Here is a 6,286-nt window from a genome sequence, read left to right as displayed (position 1 = left end):
TTGCAGAGCTACAGTAGATTCCCCTGATGTACAGAACTGTCATAATGGTCCAGTATAAGTATATGGGCTCAAATTGTACCTTGGTCTGTAATGCTGTATGAATACTGCTGAAAAAAGGCATGCTCTTTTATCGGGTGTAATATGGCAGTGCTAACTCCATATTACAGGACCATACATACTCTAAATAATAGAAATGTAGTGCCTGTGCACACAGCTCTGTGTATGAGGCTTATTCACCTGGAAGGCACAGTACACTTTAGTGGGCGGCACTGTTTTTTTTCGAGGATGTTTACCTTTAATGTACTTGTCCCAGGATAAGAAATGTCTGCTTTCTCCCAGAAACAGTCTGTGGTATTGCAGCTTAGCTCTATTAAAGTTAATGGTTAAGTAGGTCAGGACACCATTGTGACTACAAAATGAGCATTGGCCATACAATATGCAATATGTCATCACTCTGTAAGATTGGAAAATCTCTTTAAAGTGAACTTGTATGGAACGTTACACTGTTCTAACCAGGGACGCCGCTATAGGTGGTGTAGTGGTAGCGATCGTTACCAGGCCCCGGAGATTCAGGGGCCCTAAAGATGACACATGATAAGTGGGAGTCAAGGGGGTCAAGGAGCTTAATGTTACGCCTCTAGCTCAAATATTAAGATACTGTAGAGCTAAATAGTGATAGGAGATAAGAATAGTCATCACACAGCATCATCGCATACTGTTTTAGTTTCATCTATATCCAAACGGGTTAGATGTCATGAGACAAATGTATGAAGGCTGGCATTACTAACACCAGTCTTCACAACCCCTCCGCTGGCGGAGGGTGAGCTTAATTTATGAGGAGACCCATACCTCTCCAAGAAAAAAAAAAAAAGACCCCATTTTGGGAACTAGACCCCTCATGGAATTTATCAAGGGGTATAGTGAGCACTTGGACCCTACAGGTGTTTCACAGATATTTTTTACCATTGAGATGTGAAAATGAAAAATTACTTTTTTATAATAAAATGTCACTGTAGACCCAAATATTTCATCTTCACAAGGGAATAAAGGAAACATTGCACCCCACATTTTGTTACACAATTTCTCCCGAACACGACAATACCCCATATGTGCTGGTACCCTAATGCTCGGGCGCACGGTCGCTCTCAGAACGGATGGAGTGTTAATTGGATTTTGTAGGCCAGATTTTGCTAGAATACTTTTCAGGCACCCCTCAAGGAATTTATCAAGGGGTATAGTGAGCACTTGGACCCTACAGGAGTGTAGCAGAATTGGCCCAGCAAAGGAGAAATTTTTTGCTATAAAATGTTGCTTTAACCCCAAATTTTGCATTTCCACAAGGGGTTAAAAGAGAAAATACACCCCACAAATTGTGAAGCATTTTCTCCCAACTACAGAAATGCCCCATATGTGGATGTAAAATGATCTATGGGAGCGCTATTGGGATTTTGGAGGGCAAATTTAGCTGGAATCTGTTTCAGGCACCATATTGCATTTGGAGAGCCCCTGAAGTGCCAGAACAGTAGAACCCCCCCTCCCCAAAATAACCCCATTTTGGAAACTATACCCCTCATAGAATTTATCTAGGGGTAGAGTGAGCATTTTGACCTCACAGCTGTTTCACAGATTTTATTAACATTGGGACGTAAACATGAAAAATTACTTTTAATTACTTTTTTACCAATAAATTGTCCATTTAGCGCCATATTTAAATTTTTTGCAAGTAGTTAAAGAATTAAAAGCCCCCCACAGTTTGTGACACAATTTCTCCTGAACATGGCAATACCCCATATGTAGCCATAATCTGCTGTATGGGTACATGGTGGGGCTCAGAGTGGAAAGAGCGCTATTTGGCTTTTGGTGGGCACATGTTGCTGGAATAGTTTTGAGGTGCCATGTCACACCACATAGCTTTACTGACTGAAGTTGGAAACTGAAAGTGAGTCATGAACTTAATACCATCAGTGGGTTATTTACTTTTCCCTGAGCTTTCTGCTTAGGTACTTTTTAGCTGGCCTCATGTAAGGCAGAGCTGTAACCACTATTGAAAAAATGTATAATCATTAGGACAGTACTGTATATGTCTCACACACACAGCCTTACACTGCCATGTTACATTTTATTTATTAATGCTCCCGCCACCTTCTTGGTACTATCAGTGTATACAGTTATGTGTGAGTATATATACTGTAAGAATGTATAGGTGTGAGTATATATGCTGTAATAATGTATAGGTGTGAGTATATATGCTGTAATAATGTATATGTGTGAGTATATATGGTATATGTATGACTGTGTAGGTATATATGGTATGATGTGTGTGGTATGTATGAGTATATACAGTATACCAGTTTTGGAAATTGCTTCATGTCAATTATACCTACAGAAACACCATTGGTTTCCCTATAGGTATAATGGAAGCAGAAAGTCTGCAGAGGAAACCTCTACTAACTTTCTGTGAAAAGCGCTGCAGGAAAACCTATGATGCGATGTCGCTGCGGTTTTTCCCGCAGCCCTTTTTTTTGCAGTGGCCGCTATGTGAGACTTTATCCCTATAGTGTGATGTACAGATGATAAGGATTAGGTCCAACACCGAGACATAGCTAAAAAAACACTGTGGAAAAAAATAGCGGTGAATCACAGTTTTTTTCCCACAGTATTTTTTTTTGAGCTTTTGATGTATTTTCCCTGCACTATATGTGGAAATGCTCATGATTGCACAGCTAGAATCACCCCGCCATAGTTTAAGCGCACGCATCTTACAATTTGCAGCATCTTCCACATGTTTTTTTTCCTGCAATGTGAGGATGCGGTAAATTGATTATATTTCATTCAGTTTGCTGGTTCTGTAAAACACTTTTTTTTTCTGTAGTAGACAAAAACATTGTGTTTCTGCAATGTAGGGTTCTGCCTAAGAAAAAAAAAAGCAACTTTTTTTTGTTGCAGATTTTGCTGAGGTTTTCTGAGCCAAAGCCAGGAGTGGATTGAGCAGGAGGTAGAAGTATAACGACTTCCTATATATTTCCCATTTCTATTGTAGCCACTCCTGGGTTTTTATAAAAAAAAAAAAAATCTACAACAAAAAAAGCTGCGTTTCCGCAATGTGCAGCTTCAGCCTAAAGCAGGCATGTCAAACATTTACAGGCATATCTGTGGCTCGCACAAAAGTCTCAAACTTTGTCTCTAAAGTTTAGAGACAAAGTTTGAGACTTTTGTGCGGGCCGCAGATGTACAAAACTCACGCTGCTACTCGCTGTGTAGACGCGATGTGATGACGTCACATCGCGTCTACAACTGTTAGCGCGCGCGAGAGAGAGAGAGTGCGGCGGGGGAGCGAGGACTCGAAGTTGTCGGAGAAGGTAAGTTTAATGTGTGTACACATAGAGGTGGAACGTGAAACTGGGGGCAGATGAAGGAGGGGACGGCATGACACTGGGGGCGGAGATGGGGGGCATGACACTGGGGGCAGAGATGGAGAGGACATGAATCTGGGGGCAGAGATGGAGGGGACATGAATCTGGGGGCAGAGATGGAGGGGGCATGAATCTGGGGGCAGAGATGGGGGGCATGACACTGGGGGCAGAGATGGGGGCATGACACTGGGGGCAGAGATGGAGAGGACATGAATCTGGGGGCAGAGATGGAGGGACATGAATCTGGGGGCAGAGATGGAGGGGGCATGAATCTGGGGGCAGAGATGGGGGACATGAATCTGGGGGCAGAGATGGGAGGGACATGAATCTGGGGGCAGAGATGGAGGGGACATGAAACTGGGGGCAGAGATGGAGGGGGAACATGAAACTGGGGGCAGATGAAGGGTGTATATGTAAACAGATAATTTTCTTTTATGAAACTAACAAAATCTTCTCAGAGAACAAGGCTGACTGATCACCACTCATCATCTTTGATCAAAGTAGGCACTGCGTTGTGATTTCAGCCTGATATACCAACAATTGTTAGCACAAAGAGGTGTCAAGCCTCAGGACAAAACACTAAAAAAGATTGAAAAAAATGATAGCAAATAAATGTTTAGTTTTTAATTGCTGTATTTTTGTTAAATATATTAGTTGCTGTTGCACACTGCAAATACCGTATTTTCCGGACTATAAGGCGCACATAAAAACCTACGATTTCCTCAGAAATCGTAAGTGCGGCTTATAGTCCGGTGCGCCTTATATATGGATGGAAGCGGCGGCAAAGTCTGCGTGCCGCTTCCATACATACATACATAAAAGGCACCGTAAGGGTGCATTCACACTACGGAACGCCGGCGTGTATCACAGCCGTACACGGGAGCGTTACAGCAGGGCTGCCGGACACTTCCCATTCATTTCTATGGGAGCCGGCATGCGAGCGCTCCCCATAGAAATGAATGGACAGACACTTCCCATTCATTTCTATGGGAGCCGGCATGCGAGCGCTCCCCATAGAAATGAATGGACAGACACTTCCCATTCATTTCTATGGGAGCCGGCATGCGAGCGCTCCCCATAGAAATGAATGGAAAAAAGCAGTCTATTCATTTCTATGGGGAGCGCTCGCATGCCGGCTCCCATAGAAATGAATGGGAAGTGCCCGGCAACCCTGCTGTCACGCCGGCCTGAAACAGAACGTGAAACTTACCGAGCGGTGCAGGGCGGGCGGGCGGGCATTCAGGCCTCCTCTTCCTCCGATGTCCTGACCACTTCCTCCGGCGCTCGCGAACTAATGGCCTGGGCGCTTGCGCAATATCATAATGCTTCTACTACTGCGCATGCGCCCAGGCCATTATCAGCGAGCGGCGGAGGAGGAGGACGGAACATCGGAGGAAGAGGAGGCCTGAATGCCCGCCCACCCTGCACCGCTCGGTAAGTTTCACATTCTGTTTCAGGCTTTTATTTTAAAACGGGGGGGGGGTAGTTTAATCTAACTTTTACGGTTGGGCTCTATCAGCATGATTTTGCTGATAGAGCCCCTCCTCGCCTGCCGAGCGCTTCCAATAGAAGCGGCTGGCACGTGGGGGGTTAAGCGGCCGCTGGCAAAGTCTGCCTGCCGCCGCTTTCAATAACATATAATGCGTACCGGACTGCGGCTTATAGTCCGGTGCGCCTTATATATGAACCGAGACGGACTATAAGGCGCTCATGGGCAATGCGGCTTATAGTCCAGTGCGCCTTATAGTCCGTAAAATACGGTATATGTTGCTGTTACATATTACTACTTCATATCTTGTTTTCATGACTGCTGTTAAAATACGTGTGTGACATTAGCTGCTGTGTGCGGCCCTCGCAACAACCTCTTGTTACTCATGTGGCCCTCGGGGTACCCTGAGTTTGACATGCCTGGCCTAAAGCGAACCTTTCATGTCCTCAGAGATGGGTGGTATTATATACCACTAGAAAGACGACAGTGCACTGAATTGCACTGCTCCTATTAACCACTTCCTGACATCCGTACGGCGGATATTGGGAAGTGGGTAATAGTACTGCGGATGCCGGGTGTCAAACTATTGTGGCCGCCATAGCTGCCTCTGTTCTGCCTGAGGTTGACAATCAAAAGATGACGCCCTCTCCCCTTCACTATTCAGTCCCATGGGGGGTGTGTGTCTTTTGATCGGCCGCCTCAGGCAGCAGAAAGGCTAGGGTCACCACTGGTTACAGTCTTACATCATTCCCGATTTTGAGATACAGGCAGCAGCACCCCTGTCTCCAGTGCAACATATATTACTGCTTCTAAAGATTGAATTTCCTTTTATTCCATATACAACCCTACACACATTACACTATACTGCTCCTTATTCCCATAATGTCCCTAAACCAGGTAACACGTATAAAAAAAAACCTAAAAACTTGCAAGTCTTCAGTAGGTGATACCTTTTTTTAATGGCTAACTCATAATGATGACAGAATATAACGTTTCAAAGCTTCCTGGCTTCTTCTTCAGATATATATATTTATTATTATTAATTAATATATTTATATTTCATACCCACTGGCTAACACTGTACAAAAACAGTTTCCTTATACCAGGTAACACGTAGTAATGGAGACACAGCATTAAAGGCTCTGCCCATTATGATGGCGTGCTGTAGTCCTTGGGAGCTGTGCCCTTACTACATATAGCAGTAGCTGGCAGGTGATGTAAGGCCATGCAGTGCACAAGTCCCAGCTCTCCTACCCACAGGACTAAGTGCAGCTTCCAAAGATGTAGTCGCCCCTTCCCCGAATGCTTTGCGAACAACCAGGCGCATGCGCAGGCGCTGCAGCCAGAGGGGCCGCCGTGTTCCGGCTCCTGTGTTTCCCAGCAG

Source organism: Leptodactylus fuscus, chromosome 2 (assembly GCF_031893055.1).
Source record: "Leptodactylus fuscus isolate aLepFus1 chromosome 2, aLepFus1.hap2, whole genome shotgun sequence".
NCBI lineage: Eukaryota > Metazoa > Chordata > Amphibia > Anura > Leptodactylidae > Leptodactylus > Leptodactylus fuscus.
Note: the sequence above shows the minus strand (reverse complement) of the source record.